General features: G+C 39.7%; 1 protein-coding gene across 3 annotated transcripts in view; it reads left to right on the plus strand.

Annotated features, from left to right (window-relative positions):
• The window catches only part of LOC150081827 (LIM domain kinase 1-like), a 360,820-nt gene extending 334,756 nt beyond the window's left edge, over positions 1–26,064 (plus strand). For all 3 annotated transcript variants that reach the window (XM_090378920.1, XM_090378921.1, XM_090378922.1), the window contains one exon: positions 24,477–26,064. The gene's annotated coding sequence lies outside the window, so the exon portion shown is untranslated. The remainder of the gene's footprint in view (positions 1–24,476) is intronic.
• Positions 26,065–26,456: the final 392 nt, after the last annotated feature.

A 26,456-nucleotide genomic window follows, 5' to 3' on the forward strand; every position in this document is an offset into this window, starting at 1 on the left:
CGTCTCCTAGGGCTAATTTTTGATAAGAATCTAAATTTTCAGGAGCATGTTAAACACCTACGAATCACCTGCCTTAAGAAAAAGAACATACTCCAGGTCATCTCTAGTACATCCTGGGGTGCAGACCATTATATGCTGCTCCACTTGTATAGGTCTCTAATTAGATCTTAGCTAGATTATGGAGCACCTGTTTATGACTCTGCTAGAGAGAGAGTACTTTGGCTTGTCTTGCTCCTATCCAATACGCTGCCCTTAGGATTGCCCTGGGCGCATACAGAACATCACCAGTTCAAAGTCTGTATATTGAGGCTCACGAACCTCCACTCAGTATCAGAAGAAAGATGTTATTGTTGAACTACTCGGCTAAAATTAAAAGCTTACCCACTCATCCTATTTGGCCACTACTGTATGATCCACAGTGGAGAACACACTATGGAAACAAACCCAGAACGCGCGCGTGTGTGTGTGTGTGTGTGTGCGCGCGCGTGTGTGTGTGTGCGCGCGCGCGCGTGCGTGTGATGCAAGGAGTGTATCGAAATCAGGCAACAATTCAGCGTTCTTATGGGCCTATATGAGAGCTTGAAGGACAGGGTGGATTCCCTCGACGGAACTAAATTGAGGTGCCCATCAAGCTCTCAGCTGCCCACACCAACACCAGAGCTTGCACTTGGTCAACGCGCAACACAGCCGCAACCCCCAAGGCAAAATGCACTGGTCCCAAAGGAACTAGTAGTTGTTGGTGACTCTATTGTCAGGGAAACAGGGAACATGCTTTGTAAAAAGGATAGGTGGAACAGGACCAGGGTATGTCTGCCAGGGGCAAAGGTTGATGACTTTGTAGAAGATATCTTTTAAGGGCACAAAAGGCGATATAGTTGTACACGTTGGCACTAATGATATCAAGAGTAGGAGACCGGCAGAATTGCTTAACAAGTACAGATCACTGTTGAAAAAAAGCCGTGAAATAGGGTTGAATTTGAAAGTGTCTGCAATTCTGCCCAGACACGATAGGAGGGAGTATATGATGAGAGCCTTGTCGATCAATTCGGCCCTGGAGGGATTATGCAAAGCTCAAGGGGTAGAATTTTTTTTTCAGCCTGGACTGTACTTGTTAACAGGAGAGATTGCTTCTACAGGGATGGGATACACTTAAATAGAAAGGATGCAAGAATATTTGCTGATGCTATCGAGGCAGTGTTAGGTGGGTCGGAAAACTGCTAGCTTGGAGGAGAGACAAAGAAGAATAGATTAACAGTAGCCACTGGAAGAGGTGAAAGAGATTCTTGCACTGCTTCTATTGGAATGAGCAGAAGCCTGAAAAACAAGATGCAGGATATTTCAGAGACTGCTGGGAGTCATTGCGGTACAAGAAAACACATGGGTTGTGTTAGGGTAGCTAAGAATAGAAATAGGTGCATGTATACTTGCGTGTACACCAATGCTAGGAGTTTAGTAAATAAATTTGATGAATTTGAGGTATTGCTCAAAACATCAAAGGCAGATGTTTTGAGCAATACCTTGTTGGGATATCAGAGACGTGGTGTCACACAGATATAAGGAATGCAGAACTGGAATTTGGGGAGTACAACGTCTACAGAAAGGATAGACTGGATAGGAAGGGAGGAGGGGTTATGCTATTAGTTAAGAAATACATAAAATCCAAGGAAGTGAAGCCAGTCGACATTGCTGGACAGTGCAGTGTCGAGTTAGTTTGGTGTGACATAACCATTGGGAGATCAAAATTGAGAGTAGGAGTGTTGCTATAGGCCTAATGACTCTGATGAGTATAATAAGAAACTGTACAGGGAAATAGAGTGGGCCAGTAAATCAGAGAGTCTTATAATGGGAGATTTTAATTTCCCAGATATTGACTGGAATTTGGGGGCTGGTCACTCACACACTAGCAAGGCTTTTGTGGATTTCTTGGATGATTGTTTTCTACATCAGCATGTTCAGGAGGCAACTAGAGGGAGGAATGCTCTTGATTTCATTATCAGCAGTGATTCTTCATGCATTAAGAGTCTGCAGATAAATGAACCACTAGGTGGCAGTGATCACAGTGTGCTGTAGTGGGATTTACTCAAAGAGGTAACTACTAAAGAGAAGGGTTATTGCTTTCGTAAAGGCGACTATGATGGACTGAGACAGTATTTAAATTCTATACAGTGGAACCAACTGATGATGTTACCAACAGCAAATGCAAAATGGGAAGCATTCAAAGAACTTATCTTGGAAGCTACTAGGCTTTACATACAAACTAAGAAATATTGTTCAAGGTTTAGGCCTAAATGGATGTCAGATGAACTGATGAGGCATATGGCAGAGAAGAAACATGCATGGGATACATACAAATTAACACATGACACAGAAGCCTATGATAGATACAAGTTGATCTGTAACCAAGTTACAAAGGAGGTTAGGCAGGCGAAGGCAGATTACGAGAAATTTTTTTGCAAGGGATGCAAAGAAAAACAGCAAAGAGTTCTTTACTTATGTATACTCTAGAAGGAAGGGTATGAATCAGATTGGTCCACTTGATATCGATGGGTCAACTGTTGATGATCCTGCTCAGGTAGCTAACAAACTAAATGAATATTTTGCATGGACATTCACACATGAGGAGTTATTTAGCGAGGGGAAAGCCAGAGACGTATTCAACTCTAGCAGTAAGCTAGAGAATCTTGTAATAACTGAGAGTAAAGTGGAGGAGAAATTGTTGAAGATAAACACAAGAAAGGCACCCGGGGTGGATGGGATCTATCCAGTTATATTAAAGGAGGCAGCAGAAGAAGTAAGCAAACCCTTAACCATAATTATGACAGCTTCCTTGGACTCAGGGAAGGTACCCACAGACTGGAGAAGTGCAAATGTGACCCCAATTCACAAAGGATAATCAAAGGCTGACACAAGTAATTATAAACCTGTCAGTTTAACTTCTGTTCCAAGAAAATTAATGGAGGCACTAGTTAAAGAAGCACTGCAGGATCATTTAGACAAGACTTCAGTTATAGCTCGGACACAGCATGGTTTTGTTAAGGGGAAGTCTTGCCTGACCAATTTGATTGGATACTATGATGCAGTCACAAAGGATGCAGGGAATAACTTTGATATTATATACTTGGATCTTAGAAAGGCTTTTGATACTGTTGCACATGGAAGACTGCTGCACAAATTGGAGCAGTGTGACATTGGAGGCAAATTGCTGCTGTGGATAAAGGGGTGGCTGAGGGGGAGAAGAAAGAGAATGGTAATCAATGGACACTGCTCGTCGTGGACTAATGTTATTAGTGGAGTCCCTCAGTGCTGGGTCCATTATTGTTTTCTGTATTCATAAATGATATTGATCATGGTATATCAAGCTTAATGTCGAAGTTTGCAGACGATACAAAGGTAGGCATGATTGTCAAGGACACTACTGACACTATGCTGCTGCAACAGGATCTGGAAAGGTTGAGCAAATGGGCTGAGAGGTGGCAAATGAAGTTTAACATTGACAAATGTAAAGTACTACACATGGAAAACAGCAACCCCAGAGCAACATATCAACTCTGTGGTACTACACTGACAGTGGTAGAGAATGAAAGGGACCTGGGGGTGGTTGTGCAGGCAGATATGAAGTTCTCTGAGCAGTGCAGACGGGATGCAAGAGTAGCTCATGGTGTATTGTCAATGATATATAGGAATTTTTCTAGCAGGGATAAGGAGGTGATTATTCCCTTGTATAAGGCAATGGTCAGGCCACACCTAGAGTACTGTATACAGGTCTGGAGGCCTCATTTCAAGAAGGATGTAGAGCTGCTGGAACAAGTACAGAGAAGGGCAACAAGATTAGTGAATGAAACAAAGGGGTGCTCTTCGAAGAAAGGCTTAAGTTTTGCAAATTAGTGTCTGGAGACTAGGCACCAGCGAGGTGATCTGATAGAGGTGTATAAAGCCTTGATTAAATGGTTTGAGCATGCTCAGTGCTGATGGGATTCTTCCTCTCGCTCAGAATAATCACCTGAGAGGGCATAAATTCAAATTGAGGAAGGACAGATGTAGGATAGACATGCGGAAATTTGCCTTTAGCCAGCGGGTGGTTGGTTGGTGGAACAGACTTCCATCCCTTGTCGTGGAAGTTGATAGCCTAAATAAGTTTTTAAGGCTCAGCTGGACAGGTATTTTGAACGAACAGAGGGGTGAAGTGGAAGTGGTTATTTTTTATTTATTTATTATTTATTTTTTTGGCTGATGCTGCATAAGCTTGCTTTTTTGCATCAAATGCCTCTACTAATGCTAATGCTAGTATATATGCTGGGTAAGGGCAAATCAAAGAGCCACTATATTCTTGCTATGCGTACATCACATCCAAATATTTCATTACTTCATACAACATGACCTCCCCACTTTTTCTTACTTTTGAACATCATGAATAGACAAACTAATAGAACAAACTTATCTGCAAAAAGATCTAAACCTCCCAAACACTTCCTCATTCATTTCACAGATATATGTGATTTCAGATCCAATCTCTGCTTATTATTTCTTACAGAATCCCAATTTTAAGTTGATTCAACTACTGTGCATTTCAGTTGTCCTAATTATTCATTATATGATTCCTTTCACTTCAAAGGTGGTACTTGGGCATATTCCTGCTCTGATATACCCTGTTAGACCCTTGGTAATTTGAAATCTCCTCATTTTGATCTCTGCTTTAAAATCTCTTTAACCCAGCATTTCCCGAACTGGGGTTCGTAGACCAGTTCCAGAGGGTCCGCGAAACATTCAGAAGGTATCAAATAATATGTGTTTATTTTCAATACAATCAGTATATATATAATTGTATACATATTTCAAATTATTCGTTCAATGTACAGCAAATTGATGATAAATAAAATTATTATTATATACAATATATGTATGAAAATAAGAATAAAGTTGAGTTGTTTTACACATTAAATGTTGAATTTTCTTTTCAGAAAATTCAGTGTTCACACACACACACACACACACATGCACATATACACTGCCGTACCATTAATATCCGGACACCCCCCTCCCTGGATGAAGAAACAGGTCCTATGCAAGCAACACATCATAGAACCTGCTATAAATATGGACTTTTGCAAAAGACAGTTGCAAAAGTGGGCATGCAAGATAACATGTTCAACAGAATTGATCACCTCAACAAATGCTAGAAGCCCGATTAACATGGTGTTAAGGAGCACGAATCCTGGACTGTAGATCAGTGGAAAACAGTCCTATGGACAGACGAGTCACAGTTCGCACTCTACCAGTCTGACTAAATGAATATTTTGCATCGACATTAACACATGAGGAGGTATTTAGCAAGGGGAAGGCCAGAGGTGTATTCAACTCTAGCAGTAAGCTAGAGAATCTTGTAATCTCTGACAGTAAAGTGGAGGAGAAATTGTTGAAGATAAACACAAGAAAGGCACCCGTGGTGGATGGGATCTATCCAGTTATATTAAAGGAGGCAGCAGAGGAAGTAAGCAAACCCTTAGCCATAATTATGAGAGCTTCCTTGGACTCAGGGGAGGTACCCACAGACTGGAGATGTGCAAATGTGACCCCAATTCACAGAGGATCAAAGGCTGACACAAGTAATTATAGACCTGTGAGTTTATTAAGGAATGCCAGGGCAGCAGTTCCTTCCTGATTGTATCCTCCCAACAATGAAGTTTGGTGGAGGCAGTGTCATGGTATGGGGCTGCTTTTCATGGTTTGGCTTGGGCCCATTAGTCATTATCGACAAAACCATGAATGCTGTGCAATATCAGGACAGCCTGGACAATTATGCACTTCCAACATTATGGCAATACTTCGGGGAAGGCACATATCTGTATCGGCAAGACAACGTGCCATGCCATACTGCTCAGGTCATAACAGAGTGGTTTGAGGACATGGATGTGGAAAAGTTGAATTGGTCAGCCCAGAGTTCTGATCTGAACATTTATCAAGCATCTTTGGGATGTACTGGATCGTCAGGTACATGCACATCGAGATCACCCAAAGTACAAAGCCGAACTGGTGGCTGCGTTAAAGGCTGAGCGGAGGAACATATCATCTGACATTTATAAAAAGCTGGTTGAGAGTATGCTGTGAAGATTGAAGGCCACCATAAAAGAAAAAGGTTTCAGCACAAAATATTGAATGACTCAATAAAAGCTGCTTTTTTTTTGGTCTAAAGGCAGGTGTCCAGATATTAATTGTAGGGCAGTGTATACGCATATGTAGGGGTCTGCAAACTTGTTTTGATTTTTGAAAATTAAATTTTGAAAATGACTCAATAAAAGCTGCTTTTTTTTTTTGTCTAAAGGCAGGTGTCCAGATATTAATTGTAGGGCAGTGTATATGCATATGTAGGGGTCTGCAAACTTGTTTTGATTTTTAAAGGGGGGGGTCTGTAAATCTCAGTAGTTTGGGAACCACTGCTCTGTCCCATTCTTTCAAATTAATTTGTTGCCTCTATCTTTCTCCAAACTCCACTAATTACTTGGAACACTTTTGAGTTCCAAGTAATTAGTTCCTTTCTTTGAAACTTAACTTTCTCCAGTCAAACTTTCCTAATGGTTTAAGCATGCTCAATGCTGATGGGATTCTTCCTCTAGCTCAGAAAAATCACCTGAGAGGGCATAAATTCAAATTGAGGAAAGACAGATGTAGGATAGACGTGCAGAAATTTGCCTTTAGCCAGCGGGTGGTTGGTTGGTGGAACAGACTTCCATCCCTTGTGGTGGAGGTTGATAGCCTAAATAAGTTTAAGGCTCAGCTGGATAGGTATTTTGAACGAACAGAGGGGTGAAGTGGAAGTGGGTTTTTTTTTTTTTTTTTTTTTGGCTGATGCTGCATAAGCTTGCTTTCTTGCATCAAATGCCTCTGCTAATGCTAATGCTAATAGCAAGGTGATTTTAATGTTCACAATTTCATTGGCTTCTGTTTTCTTATCATGTAGACTCAGCTGATCAAAATGATGAAACTTTTGCAATTACTAATGACCTTGTACAGATTGCTCATTTACCTACCAGAATGTCCTAAACACATGGCCAACACTCTTGATCTATTTCTCATGAATAACTCTTCCAAGTACACATTCAAGGTGAATGGTCCTCTAGACACCTCAGGTCACAATTTGGTGATGGTCTGGTCTGGTCTCAAGTTGAACCTCTCTCTCTCTTTGGCACCTCCATAGCCAGGTGGGTAGGAGCGGCAGTGCGTAGCACACGCTTCTTGATTAGACCAGGGTTCGAGCCCGTGACCACCAAATCCAGAGGATGTGGAAAGGTCAGGGAATGACCACCGCATATCCTCGGAGTAATATGGCCTTAGTTGCTAATGCTCCTAAAAATCAAGTAACAACAACTCTCTCTCTCTCTCTCTCTCTCTCTCTCTCTCCTGGCCATTCTCAATCTCTTGTTTTTTGGCATTACATGAATGCAAAATGGGATGATCTGCAAGATTTCTATTCTTGTTTCCTTGGTTGGATTACCCTTTTAAATCTCCTAATGTCAATGTTTTCTCACATTGCATCAGTGAAATTATTCTTTTAGGGATGAGATCCTTTATTAAGTACTAATACTGTTTAGTGAAAGATGTTGCTTATCTCAATTGGCTTGTCCATTCTCCAGTTTCATTTTTTCCATACACCAAATCTCACAACAGTTGTAAAGCAGTTAGTAATCAGTCCAAACTAAATTTTGAACATGCTAAGAGTAGAAAACTTGTTTCTTGTCCAAATGTTTGTCAAGCATTCTGGTCCCTTGCCAAAACTATTGGGCACAACTTTTACCCTTCTCTTCTCCCACTTCTGTTAAAACCCAATGATTATCTTACTACTTCAGCAAAAGATAAAGCTGACCTGCTAGTATCCTTCGTTTTTTCTAACTCTTGTATCAATAATCTTGGTAAAACATCTACCATTCCCAGTACACTCGATTTAATGCCTAATGTTGTATTCAATCAAAAGGATGTCAGAAAGATTGTGAACAGTATTGATGCCAAGAAGGTGCCAGGTCATGATGGTATTTCTACACTTGTATTCAGAATCTCTGCTCCTAAGCTTACTTCTGTTATTTGTTGACTTTTTTACGCTCTTATTCCTCTGATGTTTTTCCTTCCTGCTTGGAAATTTGCTTGTATGCCATTTCCTAAAAAGGATCGCAAATCTCCCCCATTATCATCCCATTGCACTTACTTCTACTCTTTCTAAAGTAATGGAGAAATCCATTAAACGTGAACTCCTAAACTATCTAGAAACCTTCGAATGATTAATGATCATCAGTATCATCAGTATGGATTTCGCCAGTGTGGATCCACTGGTGTTGTACTGACTTATGCTGCCCATCTATGGACAAATTCAGTGGAAAAATTTGGAGAAACTCAAGCAGTTGCTCTTGACATTCCAAGGCTTTTGATAGCGTTTGGTAAAAAGACCATCTAGATAAATTGCCGTCTTATTGTTTGCCATTTTTTGTAATTAAGTATCCTCTCTGACTACTGAAGGTGGCTCTCTGTCTTCTGACTTCTCCACTAATGCTGGTGTTCCCCAAGATTCAGTTCTTTCTCCCATTCATTTCCTTTTGTATATTAATAACCTTCTTCCATTGACTGAAAATGCTCTTTAATAATTTTGTTCATGATAGCATGTTTCATTCCACCTTTCAGTTTGAGAAACCTTGCCTTGCACAAACAAACAACCACCCTCTCAAATATCTACTACTATTTCCTTAATTTGGAGCAAAGGTAACTTAGTTAATTTCAATCCTTCTAAAAGTCAGGCCTTTCTTATACCTTGTGAAAAGGATCCTTCTGCTCCTATGCTTATATTGATGACACTCAGATTTCTAAACAAGATCACATAACTTCATTAGGGATTACCATGACTTCTAATCACTCTTCGCATAAACACATCACAAATATTGCTTCCTCTGTATCTAAAAACTGGATTTTTGCTTCTGCTTTAAGCATTGCATTTCTCCTAAACAGCTACTCACTATGTACAAATCTCAAATCCATCCTGCCATGGAATATTGTTTCCACATCTGAGGCATTATTATTATTATTATTAATAGCTACATTTTTTGCCCCCATGACATCTTGCAGGCTTCTAGATGCCACTCAAAAGATGGTAGTTATTGTAATTAATGATCTGTTTCTGCTGCATGCTTTTTCTAAAGATACTTTCATGACATTGTTCTTCTGAATTGGCTTTTGTAATTCTCTCCCTCTTCCCCCCCCCCAAACCAGTCCAGACACATTCTGTAACCAGTCAGTAACCTTTTATTGTCCAGCTTCAAACTCACAGAACCATCATATCTTCTTCCTCATTTATTCCCTCAGCTTTCATTTTCTGGAACAACCTTCCTTCGCATGTATTTTCTGAAAATTATAATCTACAAGAATTGTAAGCTAATGTCAATAAGGAACTTCTCAACCTTTAACCCATGCAGTGCAGTAAATATTATAGATTGCAATACTTTTTGTATTTGGGATTTTCCTTAAAGGAAAAAAAAAGAATCACACTTTGAATTATAATTCCAGTTTGGTGGTTTGTTACTGTTTGGGAGATAGGCATATCATGTTCTGAGGTGTTATCTGTGCTTTTAAGCTGCATCAATGGGATCAGGCTCTTTTAGATTCAAAGACTGCTTATGAAAACTTTATGAAGGCTTTGTAATATTCTTCATTTATGAGAAGGTGCTGGTAATTCCTTGGTAACAGGCTGATCTTGATGATTAGAAAATTCTGGTAGTTGTCACAAAATAGACAATCAAAGAGTATATGTGTCTAGTGTTTGGGGATTCAGCAAGTGCAAAGCAAGTTATCCTTGGCTATGAAACTTTGCCTTGAAGGATCTGGTACCCTTCATAAAAAAGGGTTATGTACAGGCGGGGGAATACTAGGGTCAAAGTTAGGGTTAGTTAAAACTACATTGGGCAAAAACCTTATAACCTTACTCTTGGTGTAAAGCTCCCAGCTTGTTTGTCACTTTTGCTGCAACAAAATGGCAACTTGCATCCTCTTTTTTTTTTTTTTGGAGTATTGTTTCAAGTCCAGCATTAGGCCAAGCTGTTCTGTAGCAATGCCGGAGTTCAGCTTGTAGTTAAGGCCACAGTGGCAGGATACCTGTGAGAACTTGCAAGGCAGAGGTACTTGTGGTTCTATAAGCTCTAATGATGGCAAGCAGGATGATTCTCTGTATGGAGTCTATTTTGCTTTTATTTCTAACTCTTGCTGTCCTATGGAACCAAACGCTGGTGCCATAGGAAATATTTGGTATAAATACTGCTTTTCTAAATTAGAGCTAGGGTTTTTCTGTAAAAGGTTAGTTTGGAATCAGAGATGATGCCCAGGTATATAAAGTTCTTGAACCATTTTCAGGGATATATTGCTGATTTTTATAACAGGATCTCTGTGAGAGTGTAAGTTTCCTTTAAGCAGTATTATCTTAGTTTTTTCAGGATCTATTTTTAGCTTGTGATTATTGGCCCATTTCTGTAGTTTTTGAAGGACCAAGCTCAGTTCGTGTCAGTGAAATTATTCTTGCAGGAATGGAATCCTTTATCCCACACTCCACTTTAAAATCTCATCCTTTATCTAAATCTTGGTTTTCCAATAAATGTGCTAAGGCTGTTCAAGAGAAGAATGTTGCATATCATAATTGGCTTGTTTCTAATTCTTCAGTTTCATTTTCTGCCTACACCAAAGCTCGCAACAATTGTAAAGCAGTTATTAATCAGTCCAAACTAGAGTTTGAAAGGCTAAGAGTAGAAAACTTGCTTCTTGCCCTAATTGTAGCCGAGCATACTGGTCTCTTGCCAAAGTTATTGGCCGCAACTTTTGCCCATCTCTGCTCCCACCTATGTCCAAACCAGATGGTTCTGTTGTCACGTCAGCCAAGGATAAAGCTGACCTGCTAGCATCCAAATCATGTATTAATGATCTTGGTAAAACACCTCCTACCATTCCCAACACGCTCCATTCAATGCTTCCTGTGGTCTTCCATCAAAAGGATGTGAAAAGGATTTTGACGAATCTTGATGCTAAGAAAGCTCCAGTTCCTGATGGTATTTCTCCACTTGTTCTCAAAACCTGTGCTCCTCAACTTACTCCTATTCTTTGCCGCCTTTTTTCACTTTCTTATTCCAAAGGTGTTTTTCCTTCTGCTTGGAAATTTGCTCATATTCGGCCAGTTCCTAAAAAGGGTGACAAATTCCTCCCATCCAATTATCGTCCCATTGCAATTACTTCTACTCTTTCTAAAGTAATGGAGAAATCAATTAACCGCCAACTCTTAAACTACCTAGAAACCTTCCGTCTGATCAATGATCGCCAGTATGGATTCCGTCAGTGTCGATTCACTGGTGATATTCTGGCTTATCTTACCCATTTATGGACTAATTCAATGGAAAGGTTCGGTGAAACACAAGTAGTTGTTCTTGACATCTCAAAGGCTTTTGATTGTGTTTGGCATAAGTCTTTTAAACAAGCTTCCATCTTATGGTTTGCCAACTGTTTTTAGTAATTGGTTATCCAGTTTTCTCTCCGATCGCTCACTGAGGGTGATGGTAGATGGCTCTCTGTCTTCTAACTTCTCCACTAATGCTGGTGTCCATCAAGGTTCAGTTCTTTCCCCCACTCTTTTCCTCTTGTATATTAATGACCTTCTTCCATTGACTGGAAATTCCTATCCATAGTTTTGCCAATGATAGCACATTGCATTCCACTTTCCATTTTGAGAAACCTTGTCCTTCTCAATCAGCTTCAACTTCTCGAAAATCTGCTACCAATTCCTTAAATGCCGATCTTCAGGTAATTCTCCAGTGGGGCAAAGATAACTTAGTTGATTTCAACCCTTCTAAAACTCAGTCTTGTCTTATTTCTCGCAAAAAGGATTCTTCTGCTCCTATGCTTATCTTTAGTGACACTCCGATTTCTAGACAAAATGATATATCTCTTTTGGGGATTACCCTGACTTCTAACTCTCTCTTGGCACAAGCACATTACAAGTATTGCTTCCTCTGCATCTAAAAAACTTTGTTTTCTCTTTCGCTCTCGGCGTTACTTTTCTTCCAAACAGCTGCTCACTCTGTATAAATCGCAAATCCGTCCTGCCATGGAATATTGTTCCCACAGCTGGGGTGATGCCCCAAAACCTCTCTCAGGCTTCTTGATTCCATTCAGAAGAGGGCAGTTAGGTTAATTAATGATTGATCTCTATCAGAGTCTCTCCACTCGCTTTCTCATAGACATACTGTTTCTGCTGCATGCCTCTTCTACAGATACTTCCATGGGCACTGTTCTTCTGAATTGGCTTCTATAATTCCCACTCTCTCTCTCTCTTTCAAAACAGTCCGAACACTTGCCACCAACATCCATTTACTGTCCAACTTCAAACCCACAGAACCAACTTTTCATCTTCCTCACTTATTCATTCAACTGCCTTTTTCTGGAACAACCTTCCTTCATACGTATTTCCTGAAAATTACAATCTACAGAAGTTCAAGTCCAATGTCAACAAATATCTTCTTTCGTCTTCTCAACCTCCAACCCAAGCACGGTACTAAGTATTGTAGGTTCTAATACCTCTCGTGTTTGGGGTTCACATAAAAAAAAAAAAAAAAGTTAGCACAGGTTTCTAACTCTGCACTGGTGTCAGCCCCCACAATCAGAACCAGGTCTTAAAAGGCAGTGGCATCCATGAGCATGATATCTATGTTTTTACATTACAGAAGAGAGGTCCTGAGACTGAATCCCGGACCTGGCTTAAACCATGTAGTGATAGTTCTGCTCAGCTGTTGTAATCTCTTTCAAATTATTACTCTCCTATTACTCAGATAGCTACTGATAAATGTTGTGTAGTTGCCCGGCACACTTGTATGGCTTAGGCTCTGAAGGATACTAGACCACCACGATATGTTGAAAGCACTAGCAAAGTCAGTTCAGATAGCTAGCATATATTTTTCCTGGGTATCTGCTGTGGCTAGGGTTAGCTCTTACATGTGTCTTTCTGATTTACCTGGTTTAAATCTATATTGCTTATTACCTTGCAGGTGGCACCTCCGTAGCCAGGTGGGAAGGAGCAGCAGTGCGTAGCACATGCTTCTTGATTAGACCGGGGTACGAGCCCATCACCACCAAATACGGAGGATGTGGAAAGGTCAGGGAATGTGGCCTTATTCCCTGCCTCCATGTTGCTAATGCTCCTAAAAACCAAATAACAACAACAACTTTGCAGGTTTGCCTGGTAGTGGTCATTCAACTTCTGCAATTACAAATGCCCAAGAATCTTACCAAACATGGGCAGCAAACCTACTGGTTGGTATGACCTTGGCTCAGCAGGAGGTTTATCTGGATTTTTCAATATCTGCCATGGTTTCTCTTGCTTCCAGATATCAGAAAAGACACCCTGTGCAAGTCAGTTGTTAAATAGCTTCAGGATCTAATCAGGGCATGCAGAGGCAACCTTTTTAATCACTCCAACAGATCATGCCCAAGGCACTTATTGTTCTTAGCACTTTCCAAGGCTGCAGTCATTTCCTCATGACTGAAGGGTTGCTCAGTGGCACCATTTTCATAGTAGCTGTTCTCACAGATGTCAGTCTGCCTTTCTGTAAGAACCTGGTCACCCTCAGGAAATACAGCATTGGGGATATTATTGACATAGTCCTCCCAGATAAGGGTTAGAGTTCTGTCAAGTTTGATTGTAGTGTTTACAATTTCTCCTCTGGACATTTTGTTTGTGACAGTCCAGCATACCACCCGATGGGTCCAAATTACCAGATGTTCCAGATGGGTCTACCAGCTATCCTGTTTCTTGGTCCTGATGAGGGTTGGTTGTGTAGTTATTCCTATTCCTGAGAGTCTGATAGGTCTGTCTCAAGCCATTTATTTCATCCTTGAGCCAGGAGGTCCTTTTACAGATGTTCTTCCTTGCCTGGAGAATCCTTCCCTAAAGTCCTCATGCTCAGAGAACTATGAGGGGGACTGCATTCTTTCGAAGCATCTTTTTTCCAGTAATCATTGCAGGCAGATGTAAGTACCTCAGCAAGTCTTACAGCATGCTCTATGGGAAGGAGATTGCTGAGGGCCTCAGGTGAATTCCCCAGGTAAGAGTTTCAAAGTTTCTCAGTAAAAAGATCCCAATTTACTCTTTTGATATTATATCTAATTATGTCATGGTGGTTTACAGTGTAGTCAAGCTGTATGAGAAGACTGAAAGTAATGGCTCAGTGGTCTGATGTAGTCCAAGCTTTGTGGGCTACATCAGATCACCAGATGTAGTTGGAAAGTTCTCCAATTCAAAGCCATTGGGCGTGCCAGCACAGTCACCTGTATGGCTCTACCAGAGTTTGGATTTCACGTTAGAATTCTCTGGCCGGAGCATTTTGGAGATATTGTATGATGCTTGGTGCTATGTTCTCACTTATCACCAAGGTCTACAGTATACAGAGATGACATGGAGCATTCCAAGTTGGCTGGTGATTTGTGCACGTGCAGCATAGGGTGTACATAGCTTACCGATCTTGGTTACAATTGTTTCTGTGTTCTGAATGATTACTGTTGCCCGGGTGGTCTTAGGAGGGCTTCTACCAGTCTGTAGAACAGGGATATCCTCTGACCCTGCCTCCATGATGCAGCTAGAACATCAGTATGCTCTTCCATACTGATGTTCTAGCATATGCTCCACCACAGCATATGCTGTTTGAGCATTCAATTGGAGAAAGCTCAACGCCACATTATAATCAGTCCTGATTTGCAAATTAACCATAATTTATGTTTAGCCTCTACTGCCATACGGTGCATAAAAAAAACTGGGCACCTGGGATTCCTAATTGAGTGGGAATGAACCAGGCCTTGCAATTTGCATACTTAGGTTAAGTGTTTCTGATTTGTCGTTGGATAAACATGTGCTCTTTTACAACACAGTGCCTGCAGATTTCCACTATATACAACAAATTTGGGCATACATCCAAATGTGACTGGTCCAACCAATGTAAATTTTGCCCTTAAGGATGCCTGTTACCCAAGGGGAGAAGTTGACAATAAGGTTGCATTGTGAAGGAGACCTTGAGGTTAAGGCAATTCTTCCTTGAAACTTCTATATCAACTCCTTTGGTGTCAGATATTGCTGTAGGTTTTATGTATATATGTTTTTCATAAGCTCTAGCAGTCATGGCTTTCTCCCTAATGGAGGGCGGACCCCTTTGCCTTGGAAAGTTCAGCAGTCAGGCCAAAATTATCAGGGGCAAGGTGCTCCATGATAGTTTTAGCATCCTCAGGTATAGCAGCTTCAATAAGCACTCTAGTAGTTCTAGTTTTGTGTGGTGACTTTGTGGAAGCAATGTGGAGCTGCAAAGTCCCCACACAAAACTAGCCAATGTTAATTTAAGTGAGGCCTTGCATTTTGGCCTGAGTATGACTAGATTATTTTCTTCGTTTAGCTGATATGTGGAGTCATCAGGCTTTTGAGCATTGGCAGATTGTACATTGCATTTCTAGTCTTAAGCACTTGCACTTATGATTTTTCTTTTTGTTGATTTTGTTTATTCAGATTTGTAATGACCTGACCTGACTTGGCTTTCAGTACTTTGTTTCCCACATTAAATTGTATTAATTGTTCCTCCATTTTAGTCCAAAAATGCAGTATTTGCAGTCTCACAGCAACTGTGATCCTGCCAATTTAGACTGTTGTGATGCCCCAAGTTTGTTTCTAGTAACAGTGATATGTTGTAGTTTCTGTTTGTGACATCTGGGTAGCATCTGAGGGTATTACAACCTCCTTGTGATCTGATTCCCCTTCTTCCTGAGAGGGGATGGAGAACAGTAGCTTCTTTAGTTTTTCTAGGTTTCCACTTGCTTGGAGCTGGCTTGAAGTCCACTGAATTACTAGAGAAGTCATCATCAGTGATCTGATATTCATTTCTAGTACAGCATTTTAAGGGAATCACAGGTTGCTTGATCACATTTTTGTCCTCCGTATCCAACATCATGGGGAGAAGGAAGGTAAAAATACCGTGAAATAATCTCAACTTAATTTCTCACTTCAAGACAAACAAAACAGTACCTCATTTGCCTCAGAAGGGGCAAAAGAATACAAGTTATAAGATTTTATAACTTACTAGTCAATTTCCACTATATATACCAAATGAATATCCACACAATCACTACTTACAATGCTAAGAATAAAACTACCTTTGCTAACATTAAATCTGTACTGAAATTCAATTTTTAGTATGGCCACCTTTACTGAATCCTAAACACAGTACAGTAATACCCCGAAGTTACGCGATAGGTGGGTCCGACGAAAATCGCGTAAGTCGAATTCGCGTAAGTCGGGGTACAACTTTGCATATAAATACATATAAATTTTGCTTAATTGGGACCAAGGACTAACAAAAACACTAGTTTAGAAGAAAAATATTAATAAAATTGCAGTTCTTTATACATATTAATACAAAATATGTATTAAAAAAAACAAATGACTTACGTAACAAAGTTATTTCGATGTCGATGGCTTCATAAAATCTAACAAATTCGTCTGACGACACAGCGCGTTCTTTTTTTCACGCAGAATTTCTTCGTAGCAAGCTAATAATTTTTTTATTCCTTGCTTTGTAGCTATAACGCGTTCTTCGTTGGAGTCTGTTTTCTAAAATTTTTAAGCCCTTTACAATTGAGCCCTTTTCAATTTTCAACCTGTCAAGTTTGCAATTGTCATGTGCTTTTCGCCGTTGCTTCATTTAGGCCTGTAGCACGTGCAATATCACATGGTCTTTCATTTCGCTCAAAGCGTTTCACAATTTCATATTTTTTCTCTATCGACAGAGGCGGACTGGCCATAAGCCTTACCGGGGAAACCCCGGTGGGCCAGTGTGATTTTGGCCATAAACCATAGTGTGAGGCCACTATAAATTTTCCCGGGTAAGAATTTTTGACCCAGTCCGCCTCTGTTTATCGATAATTGCTTTTCATTTTCTCTCTGAATCTGCAGTGTCTTCACCAGGACGCTTCCTTTTCACACCTTTTAATTAAGTATTTTACTCATTTTTAGGGAATAAAGCACAATTACAAAATGAAGAGGCACGCTTGATACGCATAAACAAAGCTGCGCGCATGTAGCAACTGAATAAACAACACCATAAAGGCAGAGATACACTATTAACACCTCACATTTCTAGGGGTTACTACCATAAAACAATAAAAATCCAGTTGCGTTTCTGCTAGTGAAATCTGTTATAAACTGGTAGTAAACTCGATCTAATTGCATTTGCAATTATACCGATAGCTGGAATTGTGTTGGTTTTTATGTTATTATGGTGAAATGTGTTTCCCCTTCACTGATATAAAAAACATAAAAGCAGCAAAGTTGAATTTTGTTCATCTTTCGCTCTCAATCTCCGCCGTCGCACCGGATATCGATAACATATGAAAAACGACCTTGAAGATAGTGGGCGGCAGCGTTGCCAAACGAAAAAATCAAGAACCGCGTAACTCCGAGTTCGCGTAAGTCGGGGTATTACTGTAGTGTACAGTGGCCACGATGCCGGCAAATGCTATACAATAACTGTGCAACAGTGGTCGACATCACAGTTATTGATCACATTATTGCTGTAGTGTGGAGTAGGAAAATTGAGAACGCTCGTATGGCAAAGGTTGGCCAAAATTAACAAAAAAAAAGCTCTTACCTCGTATATTGCCAAAATCAGCATTTCTTTAGCAGTCATGGCTTTCTCCCTAATGGAGGGTGGGTCCCTTTGCCTTGGAAAGTTCAGCAGTCATCATCAACCATTTTCACTCCACTGCAGGATGAAGGCCTCTCCAGCAACTTTCCAGTAACATCATTCACAATATATCTTCTGTTAGTGAGGATGAAGTCGATTTCATTAGTTGTTAATCCATTTGGATTCTTCTATGTCCACTTTCTGTTCACCCTTTTCTTGAAAAAAATGTTCATTACTGACAGTCCTTGAGATTCTGCAAATTCCACAAGTCTTTCACCTCTTTCATTTCTTTCACCAATTCCAAAATTTCCTATAGTTCCCCTTTCTGCACTGTTTTGCCTTTTTTCAACCTTAGCATCGAAGTCCCCCATAGTAATAGTGTAGTGGGTTTTCTGCTCATCTAGAAGAGCCTCAATTTCGGTGTACATTTCTTCAACGTCTTCATCATCATGGCTCAATGTCGGTGCATAAATCATTATAACCTTTAGCTTGTATCTCTTAGAAATCTTGAGTATTAGTCTTGACACCCTTGGTGATGTACTTTTGAATTCCAAAATGTTGTTTTTAAAATCTTTATGGACCAGAAACCCAACTCCACCTTCACTCCTTTCACTGTTTCCATTGATGTACAGCAGATTTCCACTTGATGAACTTATAAGTGATTCATTTCTTCTTCTTGTTTCAGCCAAAACAATGATATTCCAATTCACATTTTCTAATTCCTTTTCCAGCTCTAATATCCTGTCTTCACCGATGAGTGATCTTACGTTATAACAGGCCAAGTTCAGTTTCCGTGCATGGCAGCCTGGTCGCAGCATTTATACTTACCTAAATTTCCCATGAAATCCATGTTTATCCAAACAAAACATGTAAAAATTGTGGAGCTCTCAACTGCCCTCTAGTGGTCTCTTCTTTCCACATGGACCATGCGCCAGATATTACCTTGAACAGGCTATGGTACTCAACAGCTGCCATAGGTACCCATGCTCACTGTAAAACATAAGAAACTGCATTTTGCATGAGCACATCAGCATGAACACTGGACAACTGAATGTGGAAATCTTTTGCCTAGTTTGATGAATCCCATTTCTAAATCTATCATGCTGATGGGCATATCTGCATTTGGAGAAAGCAACCTGAGGCCATGGCACCGTTGATGTTTGGCAAGCTGGAGGCAGTGGTATTATTGTTTGAGAACTCTTTTTGTGGCATGTCCTGGACCCTCTGTCACCATTAATCAATGGCTCGGTGAAAACACTTGTCTTTCTGTCTTCACCAATTAAGTATACCCTTCATGATATATACTTTGTGAAGTGTACCTACAGAACTCCAGCATCTATCAGCAAGAAAAAGTGCCATCCCACAAGGCCCAGTAGATTGCTAATTGATTTCAGGAACATGACGATGAATTCTTGACTGTGAACATGACAGTGAACCATGATCTCAACCCAATTGGGCACGTTTGGAACCTACTGGAAAAGGCTATTCCGATGGCTACGACTAACATTTCCATCTGACAATTTGTAAGTTTTACTGGACACACTGTGTATGCATGGGTAGCACTCTACTGGGTGGAGTCCATACAAAGATATGGATGGACTGTATTATGAACAAGAGGTGGCCTCATGAGGTATTAGGTAGGTATTGCTAATGCAGTTCCAACTCAATGTATATCATGTTTTTATTGACCTGTTTTCTGACAGTGTTGTTATTAGCAGTTCTGTTGTTTTGTGTGATGCATGAGTGTAGGCTCTAACATTGAGCTGAATGTCTGCAATCATGATGGGCCCCTTGTTTTTTTCTTTCAAGGGCATCGGAGACTTGAGCCTTGAACCTTCAGTGTCAAGACACTTGAACCTTCCTTGGTCTGCTGTACATAAAGTGCTTTGAATAATTTTATGCTGGTTCCTGTGCAAGATTCACTTATTGCAATAACTAAAGTCTTGTGATCAGCAACAACAAATAGACTGCTCGACGATTTCTGGCTCATATGGAACTTGACGATACATGGGCTCGAATGATCTTGTGGTCTGATGAGGCATATTTCACTCTTCATGGGGCTGTAAATGCACAAAACTGCTGAATATGGAAAACTTCTCGTCCATCTGCTGTGTGTGAAAGACCACTACAAAGTCCATACATTGCAGTATGGTGTGGATTCACAGCAGAATTTATAATCGGACCATTTTTCTTTGAAGCATCTATATCTTGTGGTCCCGTAGGGTGTACAGTATCTAGTTCATGGTACTGTGCTCTTCTAAGAGATCACATTATTCCCACTCTGCAAGATGGTGCCCCTCCCTATGTTGGTCGACAAGTGAAGGAACTGCTCCATTCAACATTTGGAAATGATTGCATCATTTCTAGAGACTTTCTGCAGTTTCTGGCCAGCCCGATCAAAGATCTCAATCCCTGGAATTTCTGGCTTTGGGTAAGTTCCGGCCAACCCTTCCCTATCTCTTCCATCATGCAGTATGATTGTTGATTTTTGAGGTTATGATGAATGTTGTGGCGAGATCCAATATTCCTTACATTTCGAGGGTACAGCTCTAAAACGGTGTTCGCAGGCCAGCCGCTAGATAGTACACCGGACCAAACCTATTGGTAACTCTCTAGGAGGCTTCCGGATCAGCTAGTGTATAATCTTGCTACCTCTACTCTGCCAGATAGTGACTGGAGGGAGTCAGAGTAGTGTGTATGCGGGGAGCATTGTCGAGGCCACGTTATGTCAAGGATCTGGGTATATTCTTACTGTGTGTATGCTATATCCAAAAATTTCATTACTTCATGCAGCATGTCCCACCCACTTTTTCTTACTATTGAATACACCATGAATTGTCAAACTAATAGAGTAAGCTTATCTGCAAAAAGATCTAATCCTCCCAAGCATTTCCTAATTCATTTCACAAATATACATGGTCTCAGTTCTAATCTCAACGATGTCCATTTCCACTTGCAATCTGCCAAACCCCATGTACTTTTTCTGACAGAATCTCAGTTATCAGTTGATTCAATTATTGCTCATCTCAGATGCCCAGATTATTTGCTGTATGATTCCTTTTGCCTCAAAGGTGGTACTTGTGCATATGTCCATTCAGATATTCCCTGTCAGAGACTTGCCAATTTGGAATCTACTCTCTTTGATCTTCTCTGGGTTAAAATCTCTATACCTCATTGTGTAAAATTCATCTGTTGTCTCTACCGTTCTCCCAACTCCACTAATCACTTGGAGCTCTTTGCAACTTGACTTTCTCCAGTCCAACTTTCCTAACAGTGAGGTAATTTTCCTTGGTGATTTTAACTTTCACAACTCCAGCTGGCTTCTGTTTTCTAGTCACACCGACCCAGCAGGTCGAGATGCTGAGGCTTTTGCAATTACTAATGACCTAGCACAGATTGTTCATTTACTTACAAGAATACCGGACAATCCTAATCATACAGCCAATACGCTTGATCTTTTTCTCACAAACAACCCTTCTAAGTACAAGGTTGAAGTGAGAGGTCTTTTAGGCACTTCAGATCACAACTTGGTGATTGTCTCTTCTCCAATGGAACCTTTTTCTCATAGCTATTCCCAACCTCATATTGTTTGGCATTACAAAAATGCAAAATGGGATGACCTGCGAGACTTCTTTTCTTCTTTTCCTTGGTCTGATTACTGTGTCAAAACTTCTGATGTCAACGTTTGCTCAGATCGTGTCAGTGAAATTATTCTTGCAGGAATGGAATCCTTTATCCCACACTCCACTTTAAAATCTCGTCCTTTATCTAAACCTTGGTTTTCCAATAAATGTGCTAAGGCTGTCCATGAGAAGAATGTTGCATATCGTAATTGGCTTGTTTCTAATTCTTCAGTTTCATTTTCTGCCTACACCAAAGCTCGCAAAAATTGTAAAGCAGTTATTAATCAGTCCAAACTAGAGTTTGAACAGGCTAAGAGTAGAAAACTTGCTTCTTGCCCTAATGGTAGCCGAGCATTCTGGTCTCTTGCCAAAGCTATTGGCCGGAACTTTTGCCCATCTCTTCTCCCACCTCTGTCCAAACCAGATGGTTCTGTTGTCACTTCAGCCAAGGATAAAGCTGACTTGCTAGCATCCCATTTTTCTTCGAGCTCATGTATTAATGATCTTGGTAAAACACCTCCCACCATTCCTAATACGCTCCATTCAATGCCTCCTGTGGTCTTCCGTCAAAAGGATATCAGAAGGATTTTGATGAATCTTGATGCTAAGAAAGCTCCAGGTCCTGATGGTATTTCTCCACTTGTTCTCAAAACCTGTGCTCCTGAACTTACTCCTATTCTTTGCCGCCTTTTTTCACTTTCTTATTCCAAAGGTGTTTTTCCTTCTGCTTGGAAATTTGCTCATATCCAGCCAGTTCCTAAAAAGGATGACAAATCCCTCCCATCCAATTATCGTCCCATTGCAATCACTTCTACTCTTTCTAAAGTAATGGAGAAATCAATTAACCGCCAACTCTTAAACTACCTAGAAACCTTCCGTCTGATCAACGATCGCCAGTATGGATTCCGTCAGTGTCGATCCACTGGTGATATTCTAGCTTATGTTACCCATTTATGGACTAATTCAATGGAAAGGTTCGGTGAAACACAAGTAGTTGTTCTTGACATCTCAAAGACTTTTGATCGTGTTTGGCATAAAGGTCTTCTAAACAAGCTTTCATCTTATGGTTTGCCAACTGTTTTTAGTAATTGGTTATCCAGTTTTCTCTCTGATCGTTCACTGAGGGTGATGGTAGATGGCTCTCTGTCTTCTAACTTCTCCACTAATGCCAGTGTCCCCCAAGGTTCAGTTCTTTCCCCTACTCTTTTCCTCTTGAATATCAATGACCTTCTTCCATTGACTGGAAATCCTATCCATAGTTTTGCCGATGATAGCACATTGCATTCAACTTTCCATTTTGAGAAACCTTGTCCTGCTCAATCAGCTTCAAGTTCTCGAAAAACTGCTGCCAATTCCTTAAATGCCGATCTTCAGGTAATTCTCCAGTGGGGCAAAGACAACTTAGTTGATTTCAACCCTTCTAAAACTCAATCTTGTCTTATATCTCGCAAAAAGGATTCTTCTGCTCCTATGCTTATCTTTAGTGACACTCCGATTTCTAGGCAAAATGATATATCTCTTTTGGGGATTATCCTGACTTCTAATCTCTCTTGGCACAAGCACATTACAAATATTGCTTCCTCTGCATCTAAAAAACTTGGTTTTCTCTTTCGCTCTCAGCGTTACTTTTCTTCCAAACAGCTGCCCACTCTGTGTAAATCGCAAATCCGCCCTACAATGGAATATTGTTCCCACAGCTGGGGTGGTGCCCCCAAAACCTCTCTCAGGCTTCTTGATTCCATTCAGAAGAGGGCAGTTAGGTTAATTAATGATTCATCTCTAACAGAGTCTCTCCACTCGCTTTCTCATAGACGCACTGTTTCTGCTGCATGCCTCTTCTACAGATACTTCCATGGGCTCTGTTCTTCTGAATTGGCTTCTATAATTCCCGCTCTCTCTTTCAAAACAGTCCGAACACGTGCCGCCACCAGCCAACATCCATTTACTGTCCAACTTCAAACCCACAGAACTAACTTTTCATCTTCCTCATTTATTCATTCAACTGCCGTTTTCTGGAACAACCTTCCTTCATACGTATTTCCTGAAAATTACAATCTACAGAAGTTCAAGTCCAATATCAACAAATATTTTCTTTCGTCTTCTCAACCTCCAACCCAAGCACGGTACTAAGTAACTATAGGTTCTAATACCTCTCGTGTTTGGGGTTCTCATAAAAAAAAAAAAAAAAAAAAATACCTTAAAGACAGAGTTTACCATGGCAGCATACAGATACTTGTCAATTTGAAAGCAAGCATTAAACAGCATGTAGCCAACATCCCCAATGAGATGCTATGCAAGACTGTGTTGCATGCAATCCTCCGTTTTTCAGAACGTCATCTCAGGTGAAGGAAAGCACATAGAACAATATCTGTAGATTTCTAAGTTCTGATATTAAAATCTAATCCTAAGTTAAGTATTCCATCTCGTGTTTACAGTGCAGTTTCTCCCCTGATGGCAGAAATTTGAAGTAATCTTTTTTTCTTCTACAAATCACTTTCCCATACCCTAAATGACATACCCACTGATTTTCACAGTGCTACCTCTAACTGTTTCACACTAGTCTCCTGAATAAGGAAACTTATCTTATAACCACCTGGTGTGTATATATATATATATATATATATATATATATATATATACACACACACACACACACACACACGCCTTTTTTTAATGTATAATTTCTTGAACTTCTGTGTGCTAAAATATATGTAAATTAAGTTTTAATTAGTATAAAACAGAACTAGGATGCTCAATACGTTCTATTTCAATATTTGTAGAAATATAAGAAAAATTTAGCTCAATATGATACGTAGACTCTTCCATATGACACTCTCCAGAAATTAAAACAAATATAAAATTAATGTAAAATTGATTTTATTACTATAATCATTTTGCATTAATATTATATTCATTTTAATTTCTGGTGAGTGTCATACAGAAGGTTCTACATATCATATTGAGAAATTTTTATTACTCTTATACAAATATTAAATTTTAATTAATTTATTTTAATTTTTTGACTATAAAAATACTTGGCATTTGAATTTAATGTTGTCTAGTTTTTTTGTTCTTTGGAAAGAACCTGAATTTTTTTTTTTTTTTTTTAATTCCCTAATTGTTTTTTTAGGTTAGTCATTTCATCTAAAAAAGTCACATGAACACACTAAGGGAATCCCACCAGTATCAGTCAGGTCTTACCTCACATCATTTACTGTTGGGCAAGGATAGTAGACTCCATTTTTTGAATTTCATTACATTAACTTCAGTGTGAGATCCATATGTTCATCTTATATGAATGCATATATGAGACAGGGTCACTTGCACACTAGAAAGGCAATAGTATAACTGTGATGAGTCTAGAAGGTCTTTAGTGACAATTAAAATAAAAATTATTTTCTTTAAAAATTGTATAAAGATAAAAAAATATGTATTTTGATGCATATACTTTTATATGTATTTTTAGCCTTTGTTAATGTTTTACAGTTGTTGAGTACATAATTGTTATATGGTTGGCCACTTTTAAGGATCATATGTTAATATTATAATTGCTATAAATCACTTTTTGCTTAGATTACTGTTCTGACACATCTTGCCATAGTCTGTCATGGTCCAGAGGTGTCTGGAGAAATCCTATACCAAGTAGTCAGCAAAATTATCGTGCATTTGTTGCAGACGTGCCGGTGTTTACAAAGATGCCATTCTTGTTGCTCTAATTGCTTGAAAACAGGCAGAGTGTGCTGGATGAGGCATTATGTATGAAGTTGCCATAATGTTCCACAAATAAACATTTTGCCTGGTCACATTATGATCATAGAAGGTGCTCACCTTCCAGAGTAGATATGTATCATTGCCAGATCCACTTGATTCACGTGATACTCAAATGAACTATTTCTCCTTGTTGCTAGCCAGTTTGATCAGGGGACCAAGGCAATACCATGCAAACATACATGACATTATCATTCCAACACCAGCAGCCCGTATAGGTTCACGTCATCTGTTGCACCATATGGTTTCCTCCTGTGTGAACTCTCCCATCAATTCAGAATAGCACAAAGAGAGATTCATCCAATCATGTAACCTTCCATTTGTGCCCACCATGGCAATATAGTAGTTTTTGCTATTTGTCACTCATCTCAGGAAGTATGATCACCAGGGACTCACACTTGGTGAGTATGGGCTTGGCACACATCCAGGGTCCTGAGCTGGATATCATCATCATTCTCTTTCTTGATGATTCCTTTCTACTTCTCTTCTCTCAGGGTAACTCGGGAATTTTTTTTAGCTGGTGCAGCATAAGCCTCAATCTTCCTTGCACCATATGGCTAATAATAAAAAATAAAATTCTGTTGGAGAACAGTGCAATGCTTAAAGGCCTCTTAAGACCTTTGAATATAAGTTCTGTGAATGCAGACGTAGCAAAACAAACCAAAAAAAAAAAAAAACTTCCGTTCATCCTTAATCCATCCTTGGCATCATTGAAATGCTTTTCTTTCCATTTCACTTCTGAGATCAGCAGTGTTTACAGTGATCTTGAACTGCCATAATCCATTCTCCATGAAGCTTTTCACGTGGTGTGCAGGTACCAACTCCTTTTTACCTGCACACAAAAGGCTGATGCCTGTATTACAGGTATCTGCCATTTGTGCTATAATTTTTTTTATGGTCTACCTCAACTGACCATTCTAAATGCCACATACCTTATTCTCCGATCTGTCTCTGCTGTTATCCATTTTTTTTTTTTTTTTTCTGTATTTTTCAGATATCTAATAACAGCTGTATTGGAAAATCCAAGGAGAGTAATGGTCATTTGTATTACAATTGCCTGCTGGGCACATTTACAGTGAACAGAATTCACTAGTGGTGTCCTACACATCTTTATCAAAATCAGTTCCATGTGGCTGAATTAATTTGCCTAAATATACTCCACACTTCCTAATTAAGTGGCCAAACAGTATATGTTTAAAAAAAATTCTCTTTGCAATGTATGATGTGATATATATATATATATAAAATTGTGTGTGCGCGCGCAGAACGTCTGAGAATATTTTTAGCAATTTTATATGTATTTATGAATGAATTTAATGTTGAAATGTGCCATCCATTTTTA

Source organism: Mastigoproctus giganteus, chromosome 8, assembly GCF_048544385.1.
Source record: "Mastigoproctus giganteus isolate SK-2022 chromosome 8, ASM4854438v1, whole genome shotgun sequence".
NCBI lineage: Eukaryota > Metazoa > Arthropoda > Arachnida > Uropygi > Thelyphonidae > Mastigoproctus > Mastigoproctus giganteus.